Here is a 19,410-nt window from a genome sequence, read left to right on the forward strand (position 1 = left end):
TAATCTTAAACTAAGGAGAGCTGAGAGAGCACAGCGAACCCACTGGTTATTTTAGGTGAGGCATTTCCACACAGCTATACAATATTTCTGTGCATGAGCTAGTTGCCTGCATTCACTTCAGTGCAAACAAACTAGTACATGTCACAGGATGGGGACATGATCTTATTCCACCCGGTTTCTCCGGTTGTTCATCAATGGGAAGGTGCTGGGGTAAGGGCACCACTCCATCCTGGAATAAAACAGCGACAGACCAGTAGATCAGCCGTAGGAAAAATAGTGGATCTTAATAGTAGGTTTTCATCCTTAAATGGGTACAGAAAAATAATCTGGCTTCTTTTACAAATGACAGGAGGAATGAATGGGCACCTACTTCGGTTGCTTTGGGTGACTTGAATATATATATATATATATATATATATATCATAGCATCTCTCTTAAATACAGAATAGTGGAATCAGAAATAATTAAATAGATATTAGATTGCTGCACATCACCGGTTGTTCAGGCTCTTGTGACCATAATCTGGATGCTTTCACTCTCTCTACCGTAATAATCAGACTCTGTCATGATCCTTGCACATCACTGCACCTTTCTCATTCTCTTGCGCACTCTCTAAACTGCTTAGAGCTAGGGCTGTTCCAAAACCCAGTCTCCCTTGTTCTCTAAAACCCATCACAGAGTTTGTACTGCTCTAAACCTCTCCTGAGCTAACAAGACACAAGCAAGGGTAGCATACAGCACACACAAGTGATGCTCTGTAATATGACAGAGGCGAGTGAAGCGATCTCTATTTCGTGGCAGGATAGAGCGGAACTGATTTCCCTCTAGAAATTAGGTTTACACCAGTCTGACTTCAGTGGAGTCACTCCTGATTAACACCAGCGAGTGGAAAATCGGGTCCAACCCCCTACCATTGAGGGCTGGCATAGCCCAGGCTGGGCGGTATGTGAGCCTGGACAATCTGCACAACTCAACAAGGGGCTGGCTGGTCGGTTCAGCTTATTCTGGCAGAAAGGACGCATTGTAACGTCCTTAAGGGGTTCGAAGCAGGAACCTCCTCGTGCATTATTGGTATCTGGATACAAAAATTAAACACATGGTTCAACTCCTCAAACAAACCGCTCCAACAGCGCTGAGACCACACAGCAACACGTCCCGGGCAGTGAGCGTGTCCGGGGATGCTCGCTGGCCCTTTAAACAGCTTTACAAGCTGAGCCTCTGATTGACGGGCCCACTGCTCCACGTGACTTTTCCGCTTGAAAAAAAAAAAAAGAACAGGAGTACTTGTGGCACCTTAGAGACTAACTCCTGGTTTTCTTTTTGCGGATACAGACTAACACGGCTGCTACTCTGAAGAAAAAAAAAGTCTCCCTCCTCCCCCCTCCCTTCCCGTTTATTCGCGGCGCCAATGAGACGCTTCAGTGGGCGGTGATAGAACGCGAGAGGCCCTATCCGGGGGGAAAGGGGCGGGGCGTTTGGAACCTGGTGTATCAGGTTGCTAATTGCAAAGCGCGGGAAGGGGGCGGGCTCAGAGGAGGTTGAATGGAGACGCAGGTAGAGCTGTAACTGAATGTCGGGAGGCGCAGACGCAGGAGCCAGGGCTGTCATGCAATTGATCAAAGCAGCAGCAGGAGCCGTACCGGCGGTTTTACTACAAAGGGGCTTGTCATTTTCCTCCATTGTGAGACCCCGTGCTCAGGGTTTAATACCCGTCCTGCTCCGGCTGAACATCCAGCACACACTAGTGGGAGGATTAGGACACTGGTGCTAGCGAGGCTGCTGGAGAGACCCAGGCACTGCAGCTACTGCTGGCTGGGCACATTCATTGAGCTGAGAACACTGCCAAGCAAACACGATTTCTCGTTATTACATTGTGTTAATCACGGACTCGACATGCCACAAGAGTAAAGACAGATCCTGTCCCAAACAGCTTGAAATTCCCGCCCCCTTAGGAAAAAAATAGTCCTGTCCTGATCTCTTGTGCTCAGGCTAGTTTTTAAAAATTAACTGGTAAATTCTTAAAGTGAACAATAAAGATTCAGCTGACTCTATAAAGTAATTCTGTTTTTAGGTATAAAGAAACTCATCTATTCTAATTAAAAAAAACAGGATGAAGTGTAGTTACAAACTAAACCATAACCCAGACTCATCTGAACTTCTAAATTCCCATTTATTTTCAGGTTAAATTTAAAAAAAGTTAGATGTGAATCCCTATACATATTTAGATTAGAAAGGTGTCTTGCTTTTCAGCATGCACTAGTATAAAAATGAGCCTTGCATACTGAAATATTTGAACTTTCACAATGTAAAAATAATTGGAAGAATTATCCTGTTTTGTGTCTTTTTTTTTTTTTTTTTTCCAAATGGATGACTGTTCTGTTCCCTGCAGCTTCCAGCATTTGGTATAAAGTCTTCCGGTCACCCATCAGACATTACAAGTCTCTCCTTTTCAACATGTAGGAGTATTTTAAAAAACACATTGTTCTGTTTTCATACAGACCAGTTCTTCTCTCATAGTCAATTTCCAAACTCCCATTGACTTCAATGAGAGTAGGACAGACCTTCTAAACCTTGGATGGACATAATCTCTGGTGGCAGTAGTCTAATACTCTAAATTTTTCTAGCAAATAATGTGAAAGATAGACGCTGACTCTGCAATCTGATCAATGCAGGCAGACCCTTGTGCTCAGGCAGAATCCTATGTAAATCACTGAGGATCCACAGGAGGGTCATCTATGCAGAGGAGAGTGCAGGATCAGGGCCGTATACGCAGGTTTGGAAGGATTAGATTTTTAGTCAGTAAATGCCGATTTCCTGTACTTACACAATAGGACAAAAATATTCGCCATTGCTCATAATTGAAATGTACAGATCAGCAAAGAAAAATGCAACTTGAGAATGTACTAAAGTTTGATTTAAGGATATTTACTTTCTATATTTTGATATGTGATGTTGACAATTTGTGCTTTAATGGTTATAAAGCTTTAATTTTTTGACTCTCAATGTCTATTGACAATAAATAAATGTCTGAACACCCTACAACTGTGAAAATTTTAAACTGTTAAAAAAAATTTAAAAAGCTTTTTAAAACAATCAAATTTAGAAAAACCCCAAGTTCTGCCAAGCTTACATATCACAGAAAAATAACTGTAGTTTTAAAACACTGAACCTCATTCTTTATAAATGCTTAGATTTTAAAAGATACTCAACTCGTTTGTTTTAAATTACATTTTAAAAATACACTTTTTATTCAGACTGGCAACAAACATCATGTTGTCTTTGAAAAGGTCTTGAAAGCACTCCAGATCAGGGTTTCCCAAAGTCAGGGCTTTTAACTGGAACCTTAGTTTAACCAGTGCCATTGTGGTACAGTAGTTGCTTACATATGCTGGAGATTTACAGTTTTCTGAGGCACCCATTTGTCATTGATACTTTGTTCAAGACATGCATTGGGTTGCTTTTAAGGAGGATTTTCTTTTCTTTTTGATTTAAATACAAAAAAAAAAAAAACCACCCTCTCAAACGTGTTTCTCCTTTGGCTGATCTTTAAGAGCTTGAGTCCTGATTCAGCAAAGCACTTTAAGCATGTATATAGTCCCATTGCAAAACTCATTAAGTGGGGAACAAGAGCTATACATATAATCTATTGTTTTCAGCAGTAGTGGTGCCAACCCTTTGGGGGCCCTAAGCAGCAATATTCTCCCCCCCTCCCAATACTAAAACATGGAAGTTCATATGAAAATAAGTGAAGGGGGGGCCCTTTTGCTGCTTGAGGCCCTAAACAATTGCTTAGTCCTCTTATGTGCAGTGCCAACTCTGGGTATCAGTGAGTTAAAGGCCTAATAAAGAGGAACAAAATATGGTAGTCTACTTCCCCTTGCCCCTGTGTATTTTTACTGTTGGCTATTGTGGGAAAGGATTATGATTCAGTAAGGAGCGTTGCTGTAAGAAGTTACAAATATTGGTGTTACAGAACAGGATGTTTCAGTACTTACAAGCAACAGTGAAACTAACTTGTAAACTAGCTGACCTTTGAGTCCCTTCGATTCATAAATGAAACAGCAACGTCATACAAAGAAAGCATAGCTGTATCGAAAGCATTTGTTAAGTTAAAAATATATGACATCCAGAAATATCTGAGTGGACCTGATTCTCCATAATCTTGGGCAGTCATTGACAAAAGTGCAAAGCACTATCAAACTCCAACCACTTTGCATTGATGTTAATAACTAATGGGCAGGACAGTGGGGGATCTGGTCCATTGACTTTGGCCAAAGCTCACTTCTAGATGTTACTTGGTATTTTTGGCCCCATCTGTGCATTCGAATATTGAGAGATATGCCTGGGCCCAGTTCAAAAAGGCTTTAGCTGAGTATATAGTCATAGGTCAGAGTAAGAGGCAAGTACGGAGGCAATTGAGAAAGCACTAGCTTCCTTTTCTTCATTCCAAGAGCACCATCTTGCTCAGCTTCCTGTCCTTTTGGCAGGCTCACATTGAGTCATGGCCTCTCTCTGCCCGGGACTACAAGGAGGCAGCTTTGTGCAAGTCTGTCTGAGTGCTGCCCCCATGAGTCAGTAATTAGGAAATGCTGAGTACATTGGTTTCTAGTGCATCAAGATAATCACCTCCTCCAACAGGGTGCTTTTCCACTGACTGGAGGGCGGGGGGGGGGGGGAAATCACTGCTAGTCAGTGCAAATGTTATCAGTTAACACACACACACACACACACACACACACGAACCCATGCTCTCTCTCATGTCCCCTCTACCATGAATAAGACCAGGTGGAGCAGACAGTCAGACCTACATAAGCCATGTCTGACTTCCCCATGATCCAGTTTGAGGAAACTTAGGAATCAGAAATATATCTGATCATGAATGATCTCACTGGTGTGAGATTAGAGGTCGCCAGATATACAATAGCTACATATGACAGTATCTAGCCATAATACACATGGAGTCAGCTGTTCATGTTCCTTGGCCATTTTGTGGATGAGGAAGTCAGCCAGAGAGAGGGGATTGGGTTTGGCTATTTGCAGAGACCTAACTCATAATCCCCCTCTCATCCATTTGGCCACTTGAATCTGTATGTGTGTGTATGTTTTTACTGGATAGAATAACAAACAGAATAATGGCTCAGATGTTTCATTTGTGTTCATCTAGTCATGTGTGGGGTTTAGATGCCACAGTTGTGAGGTCTGTACATAGGCTACTTCCTGACTATTGGACTATATTCCTAAGAATCCCCCACACTTGAGGACAAGCTGTGTTTTAGCTGGGAAAGGAGAGTATAGCATAGGAACAGCTGTATGTATGTATCACTATAGCTGCTGGTTGGACTGTTGAAGCGGTCCAAATGGTTTTGATATACTAGTGTCTCACTCAAGAGGCTGTCCTGCTTCTGAAAAGTTTCTTTTCTTCAGCTCTCTCTCTCTGCTTGGATCCCACATTCATATTTATTTTCATTTTTCCCCATCCACACCAATACCTATGTTCTTGAGCTCATCAATAGCAACACACCACTCCCTTTCCTAGTCTCTTTATAATCTGGCCTGCACAGACCACTCTTGGATTATATCTGGACACCTGGCCCCATGATTTCTCCTTAGAAAATGAGGACGTATTAATGCTTGCTCAAGCACCTTGATCCCACTTTACTTTCCAGCCTGGTTTGCTCTTCAATAGCTATTTTGCCAACCCTTCCATCCCAGTCCCTTCTATTGATGCTTCCAGTGCTGTTCTCTCAACTCCCTTATTTCCTGCTGTTTATCACATCTTACTCATCAAATTCTGGGCTGCCTCTCACATATCAAGTGATCTTTGGTATGGAGAGACCAGCCTTTATCCTAAAGTGCACAAGCTGGCTGATCTCTTGAAAAATAAGAGTATGTGTTCCTACTCCATAGCCATTAGTACAAGATGTGGAAAGGTGCCAGCAGATATTCTATAGGGTTTGCCTCACTAGTTGCAAATTCAGATATTGGTTTCCTCACTTGCAGGGTAGCTGATAATCCTTGCTTTCTCTTTCACGCCATGATGTTCTCAGACTTTATCTCCTTTACCCATCCTTCTTCCTCTAATTTCAGTCTCATGAGGACATAAATGTATTTGGCAATTTACAAAATAAAGGCATCAATTCCACATTATTCAAAACGTTCCCCTCTGTGTTTTAATGTCTCCTTTCATTTGGGTCATTGTCTCAAGATGTTAGTCTCTAACATCAGAAGCTTAAGTTATGGCAGTATAAGAGCTAATAGTATTGTTCGCAAATGCCTACCTGAATGCTCTCATCCCGGTCTCTGCTGTGGTTATTGCTCCCAAAGTTCTGATGACAAGATCAAGCAGAGGGAGTAATTGAAATCATAGTAAAGAGGAATGCTGCTGTCTATTGGTATCAAATTAATGCCTGTCGGAAACAACAAGCAAGTGAAGACAACAGGGAAGTGACCCATGGGTAGATGTACTCTCCCAAAGTACCATTATTGAAATCCTGCAGAATCAATGTGTACTTCAGAGATAGTTTATCACTTCAGTGTTTTTGATGATTCTTACATGAAAGAGGTTTGTAATTAGAGCTGGTCAAAATATTTAGACTACAAACTTCCCCCCCTCCCCCCAGCAAAATTGGACCTCTCTCGTGAAAAGAAGTTATGCACAATATTGGTTTTTCAAAAATTTTCAAGTTCTCTTCAGTGAAAGCCAAACATTTTGGGTTTTGATTTTTGTTTTTCCAGAGGCAAAATGGGAAGAGGGAGGGGAAGGGGCAGAGAAAGGGTGAGGGAAGGGGGAAAATGGACTCCTAAAAAAATATTTTTTTTTCCCCTCCAGAAAAAAAAAAAAAAGTCATCAATTCTTTTAAAAAAAAAAAATTTGAAACAAGAGCATTTTTGAGGTAATTGAAAATGTTTGCAATGTTCCCTCCCACTTCTTAAATAGCTCACTTTGTAATGTCTGAGAGTGAGTCCAATACTAAGAACATATGAATCAGACCATTGGTCCATCTAATCTAATATATTGCCTCTAAGCACAGGCTTGTCTCAGAGGAAGGTGGAAAAATTCCTACACACACCTGCCAAATAGATACTGCTATCAGGGTTTAAATACTCAGATTATTTCCCAGAGCCCCCACCCCCCACTCCATTCACAGCTTTGGGATTCAGCTGTGGGGCGGGGGGACTTGACGCATCAGCCCCACAGGAACCCTGGTGCCTCCTGTGGGTTTGAAAATATTTGCCAGAGTTCTGCTCCAGATGACTCCAGCTGAATTTAAGTTCTGATTGCCATACATGGAATGCATTTATTCATTCCAGACTCCCTTTGGTAACTGGTTGACAGTCTGAAGCACTACATATGAGACACAGCATTTGGACAGGGCACTGAGTCCAGAGCCCAAGGTTCTATTCCTAGCTCTGCCTTTGATGCACTATGTGACCTTGAGCAAAATCACAAGTTCTGTGCATCAGTTTCCCCATCTTTAGAACAGTGATCATAAGTCTTACCCACCTTTGCAAACACATTGAAATTTGCAGATTAAAGGACACTAGACACATTTTTATATCCAGCTGCAGTATTTGACACTGCAGCCTCCTTGCAGCATTGAATTCCTACAAAGTAAAGAACAGTTTCCTTTAATTTGCGGTGGATTTACCATATAATTACTTAAATGAGATTCTGCTGTGGAAGGGCAGGTATTACTGCAAAGGTTGGACGGTTTACATTGTCTTTTACTAACGCATACAAGAGGTTAACTCTGTAGAGAAACCTATGCATAGTTTCAACTGTAGAAAGCTTTGCTTTCCACCCCTGCACTAATTTGTGACTATTTTTATCAATGTTAATGTTGAGCTATGGTAAAAATACTCCCTGGAAAGTTTAGATTTTACATTTGCCTTCATATCTATTCAGCAGAAAGCTGGTGCTGCAGCCCCATCCTGATTCATTAGCTTCACCCGTCCCATGGAAATGTCAGATTGCTTTGGCCTGGTGAGCCACCTCTCCTGCAGACGCACAGCTTGAGGATCTGAAGCGACGAACTCTGAATTTTAAAAAATAAAATAAAAAAAATAAAAAAAAATGGGCTTCTCTCTTTAACAATAGTGCTGACAATTAACAACATCACAGAACTGCAGTGATCAGGTTCATGAACTATCCCACTATTTTGCACAAGGGTCCTCTCTCAGGGTAGATCTACACTGCAAGTGACTATGTGATTGTAGTATAGATAGCCCATATGATCTTTAACCCATCCCACACAGGTAGCAATGGCAGTGTAGATGTGGCAACATGGGCTAACAAGCAGATTACATACACAGGTTCTCCTGAGGACTTGTAATCTGGTTGCTAGCTAGTGCTTTGAGACTGATGGAGGAAGAGGGCTATACAAGAGCTTGATATTCACTATAATCACTACCATAAGCCTTCCTGTATCTCTCCTCTTCTCACTGGCTCCCCGTTTCCATTCACCTCTCCTCTTACAATGTCTCTTTTCTCCTTTGCCTAGGTCCTCGAATGTTTGCACTCTGCAATAACAGTTTCTATTAAGCCTTGTAAAGCATTGTCAGACAGTCCTGGTAGAGCTCCCACAGCTGCACACGCAACTGGCTGCTTTGTTTGGGTCCTGATACATTGGGCCCATGTGCTCTTAAGCTTCCTTTGGTCTGAGCAACCTCCAGCCTCTTTCCTTGGTCTCGCTGGCATCCTTCCTGGGCATGGCCTCTCTATTACCCTTTGCGGAAATGGGACTTTATGGCCCAGCTACGCTAGGCCCCCAGGAAAAGTGGAGACCCTCCAGTAGCTTAACCACACCCTTTCCCAGAGCTGCAACCTAGTGGGCTCTCTGGATTTACAGTTCACCTCTTCAGGGACATGCGATAGTTCAAAGCCAACAGAGGCTTCGTACAAGCTCCCCAAACCAAACACTCGTCACTTCAGTTAAAACAAGCAATGTACAGATCCAGAAAAAAAAATCATAAATATCAACACGCATTTTGCTGCCTCTGTTTCCTCACTGGTTGAGCATTCTCTAGACTTCGATCAGAGTCCTCTACAGAGTCCAAGATCCCCCTTCCGACACACGGCTTCTCCTCTGCATGCAGTTTCTTTCTTCCATGTCTGGTCACACAGTTAAACAGGCCACCTATGCTACGAAAGCATATCCCTATGTTCCTCTCCTGAGCCCAAGTTTTCTGTGTTGGAGTCCCTCTGCCTTCCCCCTAAATGTCTCGGGAACTGTGATATTTTTAAGACCCGGCATTCACACCTGATCTTTGTTCTCCTGATAGGATAGTGAGAAATCCCCAAACCCCAGCCTCCTGCTGAGAGGTTGGTGTGACACTCTGTGCCCCAAAGCAACACCGTGGCACCCCCATATTCACCACTGTCATAAATTATATGTTTTGTACACAGTATGCCTTGTGAGGTATCATTCTAAAAGTCTTGATCTGATGGACATTAATATCTGGTTAAGCTGTATGTGCTATCATTGTACGTGAAGTTATGAAGTTTTGCTACGTATGTTCTACTGAAACATGTTGTGAGGTTGGGAACACACACACACAAAAGCAGCCTTTCAGGTACAACAATAAAAAGGCCAAACAATGTTGATGGCTCATTGAGGAGAATACAAACGCTCAAGGATTGCCCCAGGAACTGTGAACAATGGAAACCTCTCAGGGATAGCACATACCCAGAGGAGGCTGTTGAACTTCTATCACAGCAAAAGATCTTTCCAGTGAATTGGAAGAAGATATGAAAGGGGGAAGTGACATCATTGCTTGGCCTCACACCCCACACGACAGAACACCAGTGGAACAAAGACTGAACTGAGGGGAAGTGCTGGTCCCAGGCAGGAAAGAAGAAAGCCCTGCCTGTGTATGAAACATCAGCAAACTGCTTGTACTATCTAACAGGATGAAACAATGCTTGAGTCAAATCCTGTCTAGTGTATAAGTCTTAGATTGCAGTTTTGTTTATTTCTTAGGTAATTTTTATCTGTACATCTGTCACTTATCACTTAAAATCTATTTTTCTGTAGTTAAATTTATTTTACCTACAAATAATGTAGTTTGAGTGAAGTGCTTGAGGGAAAAAATCTCAGCTCAGTTAACAAAGGCTTGTGCATATTCCTCTCCACATTGAGGGAGGGGCGGACTGGGTAATAAACTCATACTGGTCAGGCTTTTGACCAGGACAGGACAGCGGTTCAAGACTGGGGAGCTCTGTGGAATTGGCTGGAGCCTTTCTATTGTTGGTTCATGCAGTGGCTGGCTAGAGCATTCATGAACACAGCTGGGTGTGGCCCCTGCCTGGGGATGTTTGTGTGAGGGGAAGCTTGGAGGGCTTTGCAGCTTGCCACAATGTCACAGTGTGAGAGGGAATCCAGATTGATAAAACAGAGGACTCAGTGGTACCCCAGTTCCAGGTTGCACCCTGGGGCAGCCTATCATAGTTGGAAAACACTGATTTCTCCTAGAATGTGTCCAGCCATCTTAATAGTTCACCAGAGGAGGTTGTGTGTAGTCTCTGCCAAAAGCAAAGAACTAGCTGATTGTCAGTTATTGCAAGATGTTTGCACGGGAAACAATTTTAAAGCTACATAACATGTAGGATATTAGGTTTCACTCGCAACAGAGTGGGAACACATCCCCTGAGGAAGGCGAGTGTGACAGCTGACTCAATCAACATAAGAAGGATGGACATCAATAGAGACAGCCTGTGTTTGCTGTCTGGACGATTCTCAGGGGACCCACAACTGACAGTCACCTTCTTATTCACATCCTGCCTCCAGCATGAGACAGTCTTGCTTGTGCCCAGCTGGGTGGCAGCTCCTTAGGCCGTGCCAGCCCTTGCAGGTTAGCAGTAGATGCAGCGCAGTCCCAGAGTCCTTCTGGCACGTTCTGCCACTATCCACTGACCACCCTCAGAAATACTAGGTCTGCTGTCCCCCAAGGAACAGTTCGCACTAGCTTGTGTTATTCAGCTCCCTTTACTTAAAAGCACAACACTGATGTATTTATAGTGAAAACAAGAATACATTTTTTCCTCAGAGATTCAAGGAATAGCAAGTCAGAATACTGAAAAGAAACTGCTACATATAAAACCAAATCGTAACACGCTTTCTAGAGGCTAAACATAACTAATCAGTTAACCTCCTCTCTTCTCTCACCCAGAATCCTGCAGCATTTTCAACCATGTTTGGCTGAGATCCCATTTTCATTAACGTAAGCACACTGCCTGTTTACTTCCTAGGTGCAGGAAAGGGTGTGTGTGTGTGTGTGGGGGGGGGGTGTTTTCTTTGCCTTCTACATCTATCCCCCACAACGTTCATGATTTGTTCTCAGTGACAAGATAACCACCAATGGCTTATTTTTTCTATGTGCTGCTTCCCTCTTGACTTCACAACTCGCCCTTGGCTTCATATGCAAACGGAATCCATTGCATTAGCTTACAACGCTTAATTTACATCCCAATAGAGAAGCAGGTAAATAAACATCTCTTGTCCGACAGAAAACCTGTTCCTCCCTCTCTGCTTGGCCCAGACCCTATGGATATATTTTCAGCATACCACATAACACCTTACTTATCTGTACAGACATTTTACACTGATCGTAGTGACTAGAGTGACCCCAGCTTTCACTTCCGACCTCATGTGACATTCTTTGGTGAACCAGAATGTACATACCAGGCTCAGGACACTCCTGTAAGCCCCTTGCCTGTGGTATTAAGGGTTTTGGGGTTACGGTAGGCTGGAGATTTACAAGACAAATGAACCCCCGGGGAGTTCTCAGAAGAGGGGACCTTCTGGGCTTGGCCTGTGGCTGGATAAGAGAAGACATGGTCCATATGGTTACCCATTACAGAGGAGTGACTCTGCCAGCGGGAGTTGTTTCATGAAGTGGGTCCCAACTCTCTGAACTGGACAAGTGCTGCCAGAACTAGCCAGTGGGTAAGAAATAGCTTAGGAGACACGAAAGTAATTGGTTACTAAGGCCTTGGCTACACTGGCGCTGTACAGCGCTGCAACTTGCTGCGCTCAGGGGTGCGAACCTCCCCGCCCCCGAGCACAGCGCTGTAAAGCGCCAGTGTAATCAGCGCCTGCAGCGCTACATGCTCGCTCGCAGCGGTGCAAGCTATTCCCCTCAGAGAGCTCTCGCAGCGCTGGCGGCGCGACTACACTCATGCTTCACAGTGCTGCTGCGGCAGTGCTGTGAATCCCCAAGTGTAGCTAAGGCCTAAGTGTAGGCTACAGATTACGTTTTGTTTCTTTTAACTGTAACCTTATGTTTCCCAGTCCTCCTACTTGCTTTTATCTGAATCATTATCTCAAGCTCTGTTAAATACATTTCAGTTTGGGTTTTACTACAAGCCTGTCTAAGGTCCCGTCTACACTGTAGACCTGTATCGGTGTAGCTACGTCACTCCTGGGTGTGAAAAATCCACATTCCTGAGCAATGTAGTTCTACCAACTTAATCCCCCTGGAGACAGTGCTGCTCCCGCCAACATAGCTATTGCCTCTCAGGGAGGTGGATTAACTAGCTAATGGGAGAGCTCTCTTCTGTCATCCTGGAGCTCTTCATTAGAGCGCTGCAGCTGTGCCAATGCAGTGTTTTAAGTATAGATGTGGCTTTAGTGACTTGTGCTAAGGAAAGCAATGAACTGAGATGAAACCAGTGAACTGGGGTGCACTGGTTCTGCAGAGGCAGCAGAGCAGCGTACACTGTGGGTGTCCTTAAGATAGGGGACTGGGTACTCAAGTGTAACCAATGTGCCCATTTTCCCCCAGCATTCCCACATCAATGGGCACCATCAAGGTTTAACGACCCTCCATTTTCCCTGGTCTGGGAGATACATGTGACACAGCCCTGACAGCACATGGCTGACTCCACAGCCACTGAGATATTCACTGATACAGCAATTTCGTAAGATCAACCAGAAGTCATAGGTTGTGCATAGACAGATCCCCCAAACCATCACAAGCATGCTCTCTTTTGTATTAAAAAAAAGAAAAAATGCTTATCAAACTGTTACCTGCTAGTTTTCAAAGCCACAGGGGAGCATTCTGATAATACAGTCTGACTTCCCATGTTGTATATCAGGCCCAGATCCTCAAAAGGTATTTAGGCACTTAACTCCCATGGATTGCAATATAGGCCTTAGAACTCTTTGCATCACAACAATCCGAATCTTGTGGGCTAGATCTCAGCTTTCTACCAATTTGGTCCTTACAGTTGTGGTGCCAAGATCTGGAGCTCTCACTGCAGGGTGAGCTGTGAAATCTTGCTGCTCAGCAGAGCCCTTTGTGCTTCTAAAACTGGTGAGCACATAAAATGCCAGCTCTCTGGTTAAATGAGCAGAGAAATCTGGTTCCCTTTCCCAGACAAAGGAGGCTGCAACATGTGCCAAAAGCCTGGCAGCCACGGAAGTGGTGGGAAAAGGTTTCCCTAGGTATACTTCTTAAATGTTCAGCCACAACTAGCTCACAGTCCACAGCTGCTGGATTCCACCACCCCTAAACCCTAAAGGGTTAATTTAATGAAAAACAAAGAAATTTGCAGCAGGCTGCATTTCCCCCAGATTCCAATATTGCACCTTCTTCCCACTGCCTCTGACTAATGCATTGTGGAGATGAGACCATTGTGCAGCGACCGCATCTTTCTCTCTAAGAATGTGTCATGGCAAGGCCACAGCTGTACCCCAGAGAGGAAGAAACTCAGTGGGAAACAGCTGAGCAACAGCTACCGAGTCTGAAATCCTGCCAAAGAACCTTGGAGCACAATAAACTGAACACAGGTTGGGCTTTGTAGTACGGCAACTGCCAAGCAAGTATTTCTGGAGAGAGGGGTTCAAATCCTATGAACTGCGGAAGAGGCAGAGGTTGAACCTGGATCCAAAGTTCCACAGCTCTGCCCCTCGCTTTATCATGAGCCAGAGCAAACCCCCTCCCCACGCTGAACGCTCCTGAATTTTGGGATCCTCAGAATCCGAACCCTGGTCTGGATTTGAACCATACAACTTGGGCTGGCTCTACTTTTTCCTTGTGTCCGAGTTTACCTGGGGCATTCCCGAAGGGCCAGATCCAACTTCTACTGCCGTCAATGAAAGTTCTCATTGCTTTAAAAGGGCCTGGGATTGGGCCCTCACCCACGGTATGGAGGAGTCTGAGAAAATAGTCTTTATAATGTTTTTTTCTCTCCTGTTCCTCATTGCTTTATAGGGAGAGAACTGGGATTCCTATTTTATTTCTCTCCTTCAACCACAACAAAGAGCACACGCACAGTGAACCAGAGAGGGCAGTGTGACGGGTTGGATCACAGAAACCCCCTTTGGGAACTGCCAACTGATGTGCTGAGACTACCTCTGAAACCGTTTTCCCTGGCAGCTTGGGACTTCAGTGGCCTGCCTGGTTTGAGCCAGACACGCTAGCCTGCTGCAAACACAGACCCAGGTCTGACCCACGCCCCCAAAATCTGCAGGTTTAACTGAAAACAGCTTAAAAAGTGTTCCTGTCTCCAATACTCAGAGGCCCAGCTCCCAATGGGGTTCAAACCCCAAATAAATCCGTTTTACCCTGTATAAAGCTTATGCAGGATAAACTCAAATTGTTCGCCCTCTATAACACAGAGAGCAGGGCCGGCTCTGGCTTTTTTGCCACCCCAGGCAAAAAAGCCAGGTGCCGCCCCCCCCCCCCCCCCCGAGCGCCGGGCGGGGGGGGGCGGCGAGCCCGGCCGGGGCTCCGCTCTCCCTGGCAGAGAGAGCGCTGTGCCGCCCCCCTCCAGGTGCCGCCCCAACACATGCTTGGTGGGCTGGTGCCTGGAGCCGGCCCTGATAGAGAGATATGCACAGCGGTTTGCCTCCCCCCCCCCCCCCCCCCCCCGGTATTAATACATACTCTGGATACAAAATACAAAAAAGTAGGATTTAAGTGATTCCAAGTAATAACAGACAGAACAAAGTCTGGGTCCAGCAATCACTCACACCCCCGTGGTTACTGTCCTTTGTTCCAGTTTCTTTCAGGTATCCTTTGGGGGTGGAGAGGCTGAAGACAGAGTGGAGGGGTGTCCCAGGGGCTTAAATAGACTTGCTCTTGTGGGTGGAGACCCCCTCCCTCCCCTTGTGTAGAATCCCAGCTACAAGATGGAGTTTTGGAGTCACCTGGGCAAGTCACATAGCCATGCATGACTCAGAACTTTACAGATCATAGAATCACAGAATATCAGGGTTGGAAGGGACCTCAGGAGGTCATCTAGTCCAACCCACTGCTCAAAGCAGGACCAATCCCCAGACAGATTTTTACCCCAGTTCCCTAAATGGCCCCCTCAAGGATTGAACTCACAACCCTGGGTCTAGCAGGCCAATGCTCAAACCACTGAAACATTGTTCACATGCTACCTTGAACATCCTCGGGTAGACTTCTTATGTGGATTGGAGTCTTCCAAAATCCATTGTCTGTTAAGTGTTTCTTGACTGGGCACTTAACTTTCAAATTCCTTTCTAAAGAAGCTGACCAAATGCCTTGCTAAGGCTACTTAAAATCAAACAAGTACACAGCCAATATTCATAACTTTGAATACAAAAATGATACATGCATACAAATAGGATGAATATATTCAGTAGATGATAACCTTTGCAGAGATGTTACATGGCATATGTAGCTGTCATGGGGCAGGACTCACCCCTGCGGTACCTCCTGCTGGTCGTCCAGGGAATTAGCATTTCCAGCCTCCGGAGTGCCCTCTGCAGGCTGGTGTCCCACTTGCCCCAAATCCCTCCCAGACCCCCTTTCAGGCTGGAGTGCTGCCCTCTGGCAGTACCCCCACAGGCCTGAGTCTCCCCTCCCCAGGGAACCCCCACCCTCTATCCCCACCTCACCTCAGACTATGGCTACTGCCAGTCTCGATCTAGCCCCCGTTCACTGGGGCAGACTGCAGTGTAAATGCCACTCATCACTGGCAAGCGGGGTTTGGACCTGCTGCCTCTGCCTACCCTTAGGCTGCCCCTCTGCAACCCCAGTATCCTTTATGGCCTTTAACAAAGCCTACAGCCTCGGGGGTTTCCAGACTGGAGCTCCCCCAGCTCCTCTAGCCTTCCCCAGCACTGCTCCTCTTTAGGTACTTTTTCTCAGCTCCCAGGCCCTTCTCCCTCAAGAACTAGAGGGAGAATCCTCTCAGCTCTTGGCTTCACTGGCTTTTATAGGGCCAGCTGCAGTCTGATTGGGACGTGGCCCAGCTGCAGCCGCTTCCCCAATCAGCGAGCCTTTAGCTCGCAGCCCCAGTCCTCTCTCAGGGCTGACTTCAAGCCCTTTCCGAGCCGGAGCGGGTGACCACCCCGCTACAGTAGCATAAAACATATTCCAGTTATGTCATATTTACATTCATCAGCATATTTCCATAAAGCATTATGGGGTGCAACGTCACAGGTGGGGCCTGTGTCAGAGACTCTCTCTTCAGGGCGTGAGGCTGAAAGAGGAGGCAGAGAATGGCTCTAGAGCCACTCACAGACTCCCTCCCCACGGGAACAGAAGGAGCTGCCATGGCAGGCTTAAAAGAACCAGAGCACAAATACAGCACGTTGCTCTGCCACTGAACAGCAGCTCACCCCGTTAAGCAAAACCCCTACATTTTCCATGAAAAAGCAGACAAAATTGGGTTGTTTAGCCAAAAAACAGTTTATATGGAAAATGTTTGACCAGTCCTGCCTCCAGGGACATCACCGGGAGCTTTGGCTGAGTGAAAATTGTAGGATTGGGTCCAAAGCACCCAGCTTCTGAAATACCAGAGAGGCTCCTGAGAGCAAGACAGCTGCCCAGCCATCTCTCCCTGGCAGCTGGCTGCTCTGCAGATAAGCAGTTCTCAGCACAACTCTGGCTCCAGACTAATTAAACTCAGGAGCAGGCTGGACAAACGGTTACACCAATTCTCTTCTTTTACCCATCACAGACCTCCAACCAATAGCAAGACAGCAGGTCACCCAGTCTTTAGGGTAGCCAATGTGCAGAAACTCTACAATAATTACCCTATTAGTTGGTGGGCTAAACTAAAAGAGTGCAAAACAGGAACCTAAAACCACCTGGCACGGATCAGCATCTGCATGCGGAGCCCATTGATCTCCCTGGGAGATCTGCATAGGGAATGGGGACAGACAGTCACCCTGGGAGTCTCTCTCTTCCCTTCCTAACTAGAGACACCAATGTTTTCACTTCACAGAAGGCAAATGGAAGGATCTGCCCCCAATGATTTGACTGGTCATGCTGCTCAGAGACCATCAGTCCCCCAGGATCGGAGTCCGGGACTCTGACATGTTGAGTAGCATCAGACCCCACTTACAGTCCCCTTGAATTCAAAGGTTTCAGAGTAGCAGCCGTGTTAGTCTGTATCCGCAAAAAGAAGAACAGGAGTACTTGTGGCACCTTAGAGACTAACAAATTTATTAGAGCATAAGCTTTCATGGACTGAAGTGGGCTGTAGTCCACGAAAGCTTATGCTCTAATAAATTTGTTAGTCTCTAAGGTGCCACAAGTACTCGTGTTCTTCTTTTTTCTTGAATTCAAAGGGACTGTGTGAGGAACATTATATCCAATGTGAGTAAAGGTGTCCCAATCTGGGCCTTACAAGTTAAGTTAGTAGGTGGACAGGGATCGTGAACTAAGCCACTGTGCTGAACTACAGCTACAAGTTTCTTCCCTGTTATTTATCTTCATGTAAAAACCAAAGCCAACTCCTCCACCAAGCACGGAACCTCATGCACTCTGTGCTCACCATCCAACCTACCAAGAAGGCCGAGGGAGAGGTACATTTTGCATCTCTCCCTCAAGCAGGCAGATGGGGGCAGGCTGGGGAGGTGGGAAGATTAGAAGTAAGTGATTTCCCTGCATGGAAGTTCCTGGACTCCCACTCCTCTTAGCTCTGCCAAGCTTCCTGCCTGAAATAGGAGTATCCTGCATTAGAGACATCCCTTTCCACTTTCTGGAACACCATCTTGGGGCTGCTGCTGGAGCTCTGGCATTGGGGGAGGGCTGACTGGATAGAGGGAGAAGCAGGTAACCAGAAAACCTGTGCTTTGAGAGACTGTCCCTGGACTGCAGCCAGCAGGGGAAGAGAGCAAGTCATCTGCCTGGGGGAGTGCCAGAAGACTAGGCCCTTGCGGTGTGAGAGGGAGGAAGAGAGATGGGAAGGCCAGAAGAGAGGAATGGGCTAGTGGCAGGGAGAGCAAAGGGAGTGTGAAAAGGGTAACTGATTTATTAAATCTCTAATTTTCACAGGACTCTTGGGTCTGACTTAAAGCAGCTCAGCTAAACACCCAGCGAGGGCTATTCCCTGTCCCCTCCAAACTGGGCACTAGCTGGAGGCCTTGTAAGAAAGCCTGGTCCCTGGAGATTTCCCGATCCTAGAGGCTGGACATGCTTACCTGAGCTGAACCCTTGAGGAGGTTTTACCCATCACTAGAATGACGCTGCAGGATCCAAGTCTTATCTCAGCTACACTGCTGTAAATCCAGGACAATCCTATTGGCCTCAGCATAGTTATTTGGGATTGAGACTGGTGTGAACTCACAATCTTGCTCAGTGACTTGACGACACAATCCCTCTGCCCCCATTCCCCAAACCCAATCCCAGTCACAGCACAGATTAGTACCTTTTTGGTGCACAGAGGTGAAGGGGATGTTTCTCTGTGCTGCAGCTTTTCATGCTGTGCTACTTTGCTCCCTCTTACTGTGTCGCTTCAGTCTCTCCTATTGCTCTCATCCTTGTATTATAACGGGAGTTACACGTTACCCAGCCAGTGGGATCCTGGAAAAATCTTTTCTGTTGCTGCTGTTGATGTCTTTTTAGGTTAGTCACACATTTTCCTCCTAATTCATCCCAGCCCTGGCACCCACATTAGCAATTCTGCTACAATCTGCTGGCTAGACCTCGCGTGCTTTGCCGTGGCTAGGATCAGGTAGCAAGGAGATGCTACAACAGAAGGGCCATGTTTCCCTGATGGCTGCTTGATGGGAGCTGAGGGTAGGACCTGAGTGGGCAAAACATACCCAGGGATCAGATTGTATTAAAGAAGAGAGTGGCTGCAAAGAGGCAGGCTATGGATACTATAGGTCTCACTGCGCAGTGTTCCATCCTGATCCGGGAGCTTCCTGCCCCTCTGCCAATTTCTGTACAATGCTTTGTAAGCCATGCAACAATACGTGCTCGCATGCCCAATGAAAGCAACACATCCATCAGTATCTCTACACACCTACCTTGTGTGCTGATTTGCATGTTCAACCCAAGCGTCCACTTGAGACATGGCTTAGGCCCTCTGTTTTCCATATAGGCTTTTGCCTCATTTCTTACTACTGAATCTGTGTTCTCACCTCTCTGCATTACAGAGAAGACATTAAGCTCAACAACCTGCAGGTCCAATGGAGCTCTGGG

The sequence above is a fragment of the Trachemys scripta genome, chromosome 7 (assembly GCF_013100865.1).
Source record: "Trachemys scripta elegans isolate TJP31775 chromosome 7, CAS_Tse_1.0, whole genome shotgun sequence".
NCBI lineage: Eukaryota > Metazoa > Chordata > Testudines > Emydidae > Trachemys > Trachemys scripta.